Source organism: Myotis yumanensis, unplaced genomic scaffold (assembly GCF_028538775.1).
Source record: "Myotis yumanensis isolate MYYU_CA2020_CCGP unplaced genomic scaffold, mMyoYum1.0.hap1 SCAF_10, whole genome shotgun sequence".
Lineage (NCBI taxonomy): Eukaryota > Metazoa > Chordata > Mammalia > Chiroptera > Vespertilionidae > Myotis > Myotis yumanensis.
Genome location: NW_027223761.1, coordinates 36,331,027 through 36,342,198, shown reverse-complemented (window position 1 = coordinate 36,342,198; position 11,172 = coordinate 36,331,027). Strand labels below are relative to the sequence as shown.

The 11,172-nt window shown below is 42.2% G+C and overlaps 1 long non-coding RNA gene across 1 annotated transcript in view; it reads left to right on the top strand.

The window, feature by feature from the left end:
• The first annotated feature begins 83 nt into the window (after nucleotides 1-83).
• Nucleotides 84-11,172, top strand: part of LOC139017210 (uncharacterized) — a 163,030-nt gene continuing 151,941 nt past the window's right edge. Inside the window, exon 1 of the long non-coding RNA XR_011472836.1 lies at nucleotides 84-155. This is a non-coding gene — a long non-coding RNA (uncharacterized lncRNA). The remainder of the gene's footprint in view (nucleotides 156-11,172) is intronic.

Sequence of the window (11,172 nt, the reverse complement as noted above, 5' to 3'; positions counted from 1 at the left end):
CTCAGTGACGTCAAGCGCGTTGCCTGGAGACAGCGCCCGTCCTTCCCCAGAGCTGGGCCTTGGCTCACGTGCTCTGCTGCTCCCGGGGACCTGAGAGGGAAGACCCAGGCGGGGGCCGTGCCCAAGCGGAGGCCTCGTCGGGCAGGCTCCTGGAGGTAGGGGCTCCGTGGGGCGGCCATGGGTACAGCCTGGCCGACTGCTGCCTCTCTCGGCGCCATGGGCGAGGGGCGGAGGGCCCCCTGGTGACAGAGGCCACCGCGAGCCCCGGTTTGGTCAGGGGTTGGATTCCCAGCCACCACTTAGGAGGCCTCCAACCGCCCACTGGTCATAGTTACACAGAGATGGTCTCGTTCCTTACCACGAAGCGGGGTTAATTATGCTTGCCTCACTAGATTAAGAGACATAAAAGAGAACATGTGGGTAGTGACAGATGGCAGTTCTTACTATTATGAACAGGTGTTGTCGATGTTACGGCTTTTCAGAACATACATAGTCAATAAATGTGGTCCATTAAGTATCCCGTGTGCCAAAAAACGATACTAAACACCTTACGGGCATTGCTCCAAGCACTCGGCCAGTGAACAGCAGAGCAAGGTTTTAACCGAGGTATGCTTAGCAGCTAAATGAAACTACTGCTCACGCTTGTTAATGTTTCCACACCTGTCCTTCCCAATCATTTGTGGATTTACCCTGTGAGGATCTAATCCTGCCCTCTAATAATAAAGAGCTCACATTTATTGACCATTTACCACGTGCCAAGCCCTGTTACAAGGACTTTAAAGGTATTAATTCACTTAATCCTCACAGCAATCTTATGAGGTATCTATTATTAATATCTTCATTTTACAGATGAAGCAACAGGGTTAGGAAAGTTAATGAAGTTTTCCAAGGTCAACCGCCAGGTCAGGAGCAGAGCCAGATTCAAACCCAAGCTAATCGAACCCTGAGCCTATGCTTTTAACTCTTGTTCTAAAATACCTCAGTGAGATGATAAGACTTTAGCAGGACCAGGTCCATGTCTGTCTGTGTACTTTTCTTTTTAAAATATATTTTAATTGATTTCAGAGAGAAAGGAAGAGGGAGAGAGAGAGAGAGAGAGAGAGAGAAACATCAATAATGAGAGAGAATCATTGATCAGCTGCCTCCTACAGGCCCCACACTGGGGATTGAGCCTGCAACTCAGGCATGTGCCCTTGATAGGAGTGGAACCTGAGACCCTGCAGTCCGAAGGCGGATGCTGTATCCACTTAACCAAACCAGCTAGGGCTGTACTCCTTTTTTATACCTCATTTAGAGCATACTGAGGATTCTCTTCCTAATGGCCAGCAGAGAACCTGGCATGCAATAGTTGTTCAGTATTTGAACACTTGATGAACATTTGAATGCTGCAAAAACTAAGATCCATCATATGTGAAAGCACTCAAACTTCTAAGAAATATTTGCAACCCCGTGTTCACTGCAGCATCTTATATGATAAAAGGCTAATATGCAAATCGACCAAACAGCAGAATGACTGGTCACTATGACACGCACTGACCACCAGGGGGCAGACACTCAACGCAGGAGCTGCCCCCTGGTAGTCAGTGCGCTCCCACAGGGAGAGTGCTGCTCAGCCAAAAGCTGGGCTCTTGGCTGGCGAGCACAGAGGCGGTGGCAGGAGCCTCTCCTGCCTCCGCAGCAGCACTAAGGATGTCCGACTGCCAGCTGCGGGGAGTGGGTCTAAGCCGTCAGTGGGACATCCCCGAGGGCTCCCGGACTGCGAGGGGGTGCAGGCTGGGCTGAGGGACCTCCCCCTCCCCACGAGTGCACGAATTTCATGCACCGGGCCTCTATTATTTATAATATCCAAGAGGTGGAAGCAACCTAAATGTCCATCAATAGATGAATGGGAAAAGAAAAAGTCATTTGCCCATTTTTTAATCAAGCTATTTGGGTTCTGTTGTTGTCTGTGGACATCCTTAGTGCTGCTGCAGAGGTGGGAGAGGCTCCTGCCACCGCTGCTGCTCTTGCCAGCCGAGAGCCTGGCTTCTGGCTGAGCGGCGCTCTCCCTGTGGGAGCGCACTGACCACTAGGGGGCAGCTCCTGCGTTGAGCGTCTGCCCCCTGGTGATCAGTGTGTGTCATAGCGACCGGTAGTTCTGCCGTTCGGTCGATTTGCATATTAGCCTTTTATCATATAGGATGCTGCAGTGAGCATAAGCATTGAGTTGTAGGAGTTCTTTATATATTTTGGAACAATTGGACATAGAAATTTTAAAAATGCCATTGAGCAGCAAAAATAAAATAAAATACTTAGGAATAAATTTGGCCAAAGAGGTGAAAGGCATATAAACTGAAAATTACAAAACATTGTGAGAGAAGTTAATGATCTAAATACAGAGATATATCATGTTCATGGGTCAGAAGATTCTGTATTTTTAAGATGTGATTTATCTCTGATTTGATCTATAGCTTTAAAGGCAAGTTCAATAAAAATCATAGCAGGTTCTTTTTGTGGAAATTACTAAGCTAATTCTAAATTTACACTTGGATTGCGGGAAACGAGTTAAGTCGGCTCGCGTGAATTGCGCGTACCCCGCGGGAGCCGTCTTAACTCGGTTCATATAGATTTGCGGTGGAGTGCGGGAAACGTGTAAACTCGGGCCGATTGTAACTGCGTATTACCAAATATTTGTTTGTTTGCCGTTCACAAAGATACCTACCTGCGTATGCGAACCGTTTCATACCCATACTTCGAACCCATACTTCAAAAGATATAGGCATTTTAAACTAACTCTGATTTTGCGCGGGAAACCTAAATAATTGCCCGCGCCATCTTATATTTTGGCGGGAAATTCACCCGACACCGTAGTGTTTATATGGAAATTCAAAGGACTTAGAGTTGGCAAAACTTTGATCAAGAAAACGAAAGTTGAGGGACTTCTACTGCCTGATTTGAAGACACTTCATCAGGGTAGATAAATGGATGAAAAACTAAGCACATGAAAAGATACTCAACATCATTATTCATTAGGGAAATGAAAATTAGAGGTACAATGAGATATCACTGAACACCCTAGTTACTAGAATGGCTGAAATTTAAAAGACTGATCATAGCCCCGCTGGCGTGGCTCAGTGGTTGAGCTTCGATCTGTGAACCGGGAACTCATGGTTTCATTCCCGGTCAGGGCACATGCCCAGGTTGTGGGCTCAATCCCCAGTGTGGAGTGTGCAGGAGGCAGCCGATCAATATTCTCTCTCATTATTATTGTTTCTTGCTCTCTCTCCCATTCCCTCTCCCTCTCTGAAATCAATCAAAATATATTTTAACAAAAAGACTGATCATAAGAAGTGCTGACAAGAATGTGAAACAGCTGAATTCTCATATACAGCATGTTTATGTTTAGTTTTTTAAAAAACTAAACATATACCCACCATATGATCTAGCCATTCATTCCACTCATAGGAATTTGCCCACAAAGTCTGTACATGAACAGTCATAGTAGCATTATTTATAATAGGCCCAAAGTGTAAACAATCAAAATGTCCATCAACAGGTGAATGGAAAACAAATCGTGGTATATTCACACAGTGGAATACTACTCAGAAATAAGGAGGAATGAACGATTGATATTCTCAACAACATGGGTGAATCTCAAAATAATTATCTTAGTGAAAGAAACCAGGCTCTCCCACTCCCCAAATATATACTGTGTGATTCCACTGATACAAGATTCTGGAAAATCCAAACTAGAGCGACAAAAAGGACATCAGTGGTTGTTTGGAGATGGGGAGTAGAATGAAAAAGAGATGGGCAGGAGGAAACTTTTTGGTGTGATAGGTATGTTCATTTTCATGATTATAGTGCTGGTTTCACAGGTGTATACATATGTCAAAACTTCTCATATTGTACAATTTTATATGTGCAGTTTATTAAATGCCAGTTATACCTCAATAAAATTGAGGGAAAGGACTTTCTATTTCAACCTAATCTGAGCCTTGGATTCAGGAAAATTACTGTACAGATTGCCTTCAGTTTTATAAAGTGGAGGCATTACTCCTTTTTATACCTCATGGAGAAAGTAATGAGGAATGAACTATAGGAGAGACTGTAAGACTATTGAATTTAAATTAGTATAATTATTGATATCTCTAGATAATTCCTTCCATCTCTACAGCTTTTTTCTTACATCTGCACAAGCATAATGAATTAGAATGTAAAGCAATAAGACAGTAATAAGGATTATCTTAAAAACCATAGTAAAAGAGATTAAAAATTATCTCTGGAATTCTTATGAAGTTATTTTGTAGCAGGGTAAGGAAACCTTTATTTTTTATGTATTAAAAAAGTAGGAAAAATGTTTGTAGGATACCATAAATATAAATAGTAAGAGTTATGAAAGAAGGAACCTCTAAGTTAATTGTTTTATAAGAAGGATCCTTTTATAATGAATCTTGCCATTTGTAATGTGTATTCAGTTTACATAGGTATTTTCCAGTTAAAATGCAGAGGCTTCAATAAAATCGTAGTAAACATAGTTCTGTAGTGAAGACCAGGAAAATCTGAGAGACTTTTGAAATATTTTTCTAGGAAAGTATGTTCAATGCCTCCTGCTTTTTGTAAGGTCACTAAACATCTGTGACAGGACTGTGGGAATGTATGAGGCGGCTTTTAGTGATTATGGATTGTAAACATTTTTAACTTCCTGATGTAAAAATCATAAAGTTGAAAGAACTGTCTAATAAATCATCTAGTCCAACATTCTTCTTTTATAGATGAGAAGCTGAGATCTAATGAGAAGTAGTTCATCTAAGGACTACAGAGCAAGTTAATTAAACTGGGTTAGGATACTGATTTCCTGGCCACTAGTCTGGTACTTTTCCTCAATACGATATTGTGTTTCGTTCTGTGTGTGTAGAATGTGAGGGAACAGCTGGTCACTTACAGTGAAAGTTAAGGCTTCATCATCTTCCAGAATTCTCCTTTCTGGCTGCTTCTACTCAAGATCCGTCCTCCGTCCTCTGCTTTTATTTACAAATTTGGAGAGCTCATGCACTCATAACTTCAGTTATCACCTGTATTCAGATGATTCCCAAATCAGCGTTGCCAATTGTTTTCTTCCATTGGTGTTCCAGTCCTGTACTTCCATACTTACATAGAATATCTCCCATAGGAATAAATGCCACAGTAATGGCACCTGAATTCCACAATTTCCATATCATAGTGGCTTCAGTATTCTTCTGGTCTCCCAGGCTAAATCATGAAGAAATTTCTGTCTCCTCAAGCATTCTGTCATGGTGTCCTATACTTTCTTTAAAATTTCTCCTTGTTTAATTTTTTTATTCTTTTTAAAAATTTCTTAGTGTGTGCTAGGCACTGTTAATTGTCCTATATGTATTATATTTTGTAAGCCTCACCCTGGTCCTAAAAGATAGGTGTTAAACATAGATACTAACATCTTAATTTTACAGAAGATAAAGTGGTTCTAGAGAGGTAAAATAATTTTCCCAAGTTCATATAGTTCATAAACTACAGACGAGGGACTCACATCCACTGTCTGACTTCAGAACCTACCTCAGGTTTTAGTTACTGCGCTATATTTCTACTATTGGGTTCAACCCATTCTTGTCCATTCCATACTGTCATCTCAGCCTAAGTTCCATGTTACTTCATAGATAGGTTAGTATAATAACATCTTAGCTGATGAACTTATAATGAATCGTATTTAGTCAGTTCATCTTGCATTTTGCTGCTTGACCAAACAACTTAAAATATTTTCATTACATCTACACCATAAGGGTGCTGGTGTTCAATATTAGGCCAGAACAGGTAAACAGACTGGATCCCAGTCTTTGAGAACCCATTTTAAATGAATGATTTGACCACAACATTTCCCCAAAGATGTATCTGGATCTTAGAGAGAATCGGTTCTGTATATTACCTACCCTCATTGTTATCATGTCAGTTCAGGCCAGCCCCCCACAATCCTTCATTGCTATGTTCTATGGTCACTGATATCAGCGCAACTCTTTCTCATCTTCACCCACAGTAGGCTAGCTTCCTCCCTGCCTTAGCCATCTCAGCTGACCTCAGGAATTCCCATATTCCTGTCAACAACTCCCTGCCACTATCTGATTTTCCTTTGAACACTTTCTACCTTACTGAATCCAGAGGAATCCACTGCCCTGATGACCTTTTTGGCAAGGAGACAAGTTAACATTCTTTCTTCTAGCTGTCAGTTCCCTTTCACACTAATGTTTAATTACTATCAATTAGTCCATCTGGACATCTGGTCTTTCCTAAGCCAGCTATGCCTAATAACTGCAGATCAAAGAAGTCATGTTTCTCCTCATGCAAATACAAGACTCAGACCTTACCATTACTATGCACAAAAGAAAGATCAATGAGTACTAACAGGGCCAGAGGAAATGAAGTGAGAAAGCTCAAGAACATAGAGAGTATGTACTTGCTCCAATCCTGGGAGCTATCCACCAGTTCCCAGATGTTTGGACCAATGGGAAATGACCACTACCACAAGAGAGCAAAACCTAGGTCAGTTTATCCCTCTGCTACATGGAAAACAAGGACTAGAAGCAGTCAATCCACAATTATATTTCCAAGATTATCTAAAGATCATCTTTTTATAGGTAGTTAATTTGTACTAATTTGTTTTGAATTAGGATCCAAACAAGATCCTCTCATTGCATTTGTTATATTTCAAGTCTTTTCATTCAGAGCAGTCCTCCTTTCCTCCTTTTTTCATGCTATTGTAGAAATTTGGGTGTGTTAAAGTTCAACCAACAGATAAGTAGGAAATATGTGCTAAGACATTTATTGCAAGGAGTTGGTTTACTCAGTTGTGGAGGCTGCAAGGCAAATTGGAAATCTGTAGGGCAAGTCGTCAGGAAGGGCAGGAGAAATGCCAAATTCTTTCTTTTTATATGCAGTCATACACAACATGTGGAATTTTAACTTTTAGTATAATTATAAATTCGTGGATTTTATATATTTGATCAATTGCATTTACTATTACTTTTGATGTTTATATAGTCCCATCTTTGGCCAATAGTAACCACATCATATTGTCTTTTTGACAAGGCTTGGATAGCTTCCTTGTGTTCCCGTCCTTGGCTTATTGTCTAAATTTCCTGCTGTAGACCTGGAACTAGCCATTCTTCTAAGGAATTTTGGATCCTTTCACTGGGCAATGGTATTTAAAGACCACAATTTGGTTGCCAAATGTAGACATAGCTATTGGATTGTCACTACTTCTAGTTCTTTTCAGTGGACAGAGCTAGGGACTATAAATGTTTGAAAATAACAATCTAGAGCTTGTACTGATGTTCCTAATTTAAATGTAATATTATAAGATTTTAAATCTAACTTTGATGTTATACTTGTATCTCTTTTATCTTACATTGAAAATCTTAAATCTTAATAAAGTTAATAAATTATTTACATTATAAGGTATGCAATATAGATTCAAATAACAAAATTCCAATGTTACTATTGACTATTAGGTTGCCAAATGAAGTTTACATGTTCTGACTGCTGTGTTCTTAGAATATATATCACTAAGGATGTAGAGTCAAAATACTATGCTCTAGTCCCTTGAAATAGTTTTCTTTCAGTAGTTTCTCAGGTGTTTTTTTTAATTTTTATTTTTAGGGATTGCTTCTTAAATTTAATTTTTAAAAAAATCCTCATCCAAGGATATTTTTTTCATTGATTTCTAGAGAGAGTGAAAGGGAGGGAAGGAGGAGGGGAGGAGAAAGAGAGAAAAACATTGACATGAGAGACACATTAGTTTCTCTCCCCCTCTTCCCCCGCCCCTGCACATGTCTCCACCTACCCCCACCGGGGCTGGGGAACCTGCAACCCAGGCACATGCCCTTAACCAGGAATCAAATCTACGACCCTTCAGGCCTAACCACTGAGCAAAACCATTCAAAATCCTATATTTTTGGATTTGTGACAATCTGATAGAAGTGGTGTATTAGAGAGTAGTTTTAATTTTTTTAAATATATTTTTTATTGATTTCAGAGAGGAAGGGAGAGAGAGACAGAAACATCAATGATGAGAGAGAATCATTGATTGGCTCCCTCCTGCATACTCCCCACTGGGGACCAAACCTGCAACCCCGGCATGTGTCCTGACCAGGAATCCAACCATGACCTCCTGGTTCATAGGTAGATGCTTAACCATTAAGCCAGGCATGAATTTTAATTTTTCTTATTGTGAGTGTTACTGAGCATCTTATATATTATTTATATACCATTTTCATTTTTGTTGTGAGTTGTCTCTTCTTACCTTTATCTATTTTCCCCATTTGGTTAATGGTCTTTTAATGTTTAAGAGCTCTTGTTTATTAAATGCTAGAGGCCCGGTGCACAAAATTCATGCACCGGTAGGGTCCCTAGGCCTGGCCGGCAATCAGGGCCAATCGGGGCCTTCCGGTTGCCGGCCGTGACCTTCCTTCTGGCTGCTGCCTGGGGTCTTCCTTGGTTCCGTGCCTCCCTCTGATGGTCAGCGCACATCATAGCGAGCAATTGAACTCCCAGTCTCTTGATCAAACTCCCAAGGGGACACTTTGCATATTAGGCTTTTATATATATAGACTAGAGGCCCGGTGCACAAAAATTTGTGCACTCGGGGGGGGGGGGGGTCCCCCAGCCCGGCCTGTGCCCTCTCACAGTCTGGGACCCCCTCGGGAGATAACGACCTGCTGGCTTAGGCCTGCTCCCCGGTGGCAGAGGGCAGGCCCAATCCCTAAGTGCAGCCCCTGGTCAGGCTCAGAGCAGGGCCGATTGGGGAGTTGGGGCACCACCCCGTCATGCACAGAGCAGGGCGGATCGGGAGGTTGCAATGCCACCCTCAGTCACGCTCAGGGTAGACTGATTGGGGGGTTGGGGCACCACCCCCTGTCACACTCAAGGCAGGGTCAATGGGGAGGTTGCGGCGCCACCCCCTGTCACGCACAGAGCAGGGCCGATCAGGGGGTTGGGGCGCTGCCCCCTGTCACTAACAGAGCAGGGCCAATCAGGGGGGTTGGGGCACTGCCCCCTGTCATGCACAGAGCAGGGCCCATCAGGGGGTTGAGGAGCTCCCCCCTGTCACTCACAGAGCAGGGCCCATCAGGGGGTTGAGGAGCTTCCCCCTGTCACTCATAGAGTAGGGCCAATAGGGGAGTTGGGGCACCACCCCCTGTCACACACAGAGCAGGGCCGATCAGGGGGTTGGTGTGCTGCACCCTGTCACACACAGAGCCGCAGGGCAATCGGGGGATTGGGGAGCTCCCCCCCTATCAGGCACAGAGCAGGGCTGATCAGGGGGTTTGGGCGCTGCCCCCTGTCACGCTGATCCCGGTGCCGGGAGCCTCGCTGCTCCGCTGATCCCGGTGCTGGGAGGCATATTACCCTTTTACTATATAGAATAGAGGCCTGGTGCATGGGTAGGGGCTGGCTGGTTTGCCCTGAAGGGTGTCCTGGATCAGGGCGGGGTCCCCACTGGGGTGCCTGGCCAGGCTGGCTGAGGGGCTGAGGGCTGTTTTCCCGCTGGCAGTTGACTAAAAGCTCCCAACCGCTCCTTGTTTTCCTTTTTTTTTTTTTTTTTATTCTGGGCCAGCTTTAGCTCTGAGGCCTCGCTGCTGAAAACATGGATACAATGTTGCGGTCCGGGGTTGACTGACAGCCAGTTTTGTTTAGCTTCTTATTTGCAACATAGTAATAGTTGCTTAGAGTTGCAGTTGAGAGTCCGGCAAGTGAGGCAGGGAACGTTGGAGTCTGCAGTTCCTGGAGGAAGCAAGCCCCCCTGCTCGCTTCAGTGCATGGCTGCCGGCCGCCATCTTGGCTGACAGTTAATTTGCATAAGGATACGCTGATTAGCCAATGGGAAGGGTAGCGGTCGTACGCCAATTACCATGTTTCTCTTTTATTAGTGTAGATATTAGCCCTTTGTGTTTTAAATTGCAGATACCTTTTCCAAGTTTATCATTTGTCTTTTGACTTTGTTTAATGAGAATTTTTAGCCATACAAACTTTTAAATTTTTATATAGTCAAATTCATCAAAATATGTATGTAGTCCAGTATCAATAAAGATACCAAATCAGCCGAAACCGGTTTGGCTCAGTGGATAGAGCGTCGGCCTGCGGACTCAAGGGTCCCAGGTTCGATTCCAGTCAAGGGCATGTACCTGGGTTGCGGGCACATCCCCAGTAGGAGGTGTGCAGGAGGCAGCTGATCGATGTTTCTCTCTCATCGATGTTTCTAACTCTCTATCCCTCTCTCTTCCTCTCTGTAAAAAATCAATAAAATATATTTAAAAAAAAAAAAAAAAAAGATACCAAATCATATCTTTATTGCTTCTGGATTCTGCATCAGAATAGTTAGGAAGATTTTCCTCACTTCAGGTTAGAAAGGAATTCACCCATATTTTCTTCTAGTAGTTATAAGGTTTTGTTTATTACTTTTAAATCTTTGATCCATCTGGAATTTATTCTGGCATATTATATCAAAGATAGATCTGATTTTGTCCTTTTTACTAAATGGTTTCCAGTTGTTCCAACATCATTTAGTCTATCTTTCCCCATCTTATTTGTTCCCATTTAACATGTATTAAATTCTCACATGCATTTAGATTTATTTGTGAGATGTCTATTCTGTTACATTGGTCTTCTTTTCATATACTACTACTATGTTGTTTTGATTATAGGGATTTTATAATATGTTTCAATATCTTGTAGGGAAAACCTTCCCTTCTATTGCTTTCATCTGAAGGGAAAAAGAAGTCAGGTTATTATGAATGACCAGGTAATAATGCCTTAGTCATGGGAGGGGGGTGTAGGCTGGAGTGAGGTGATTTTGAGTAGATTTTGTCCATGAACCAATTCCCATGGAATCAAGTCTGAGTCAGATTTATAGAGGTATGGTAATAAAAACTGCAAAAGCTTTCTACACTAAAAAGACAGTATCTTAGATTATGGTAAATACTGCTTTGAGATAACTAACTAGTTCTCCTCTAGTTCTACACGAATGTTGCTAGATAAAATACATGGCGCCCAGTTAAATTGAATTTCAGGGAAACAACAAATAATTTTTTAGTATAAGTATGCCCCAAATATCAGTTCACACAACTATATGGGACATACTTACAGTATTTGTTGTTTACCTGAAATTAAAATTTAATTGGACTT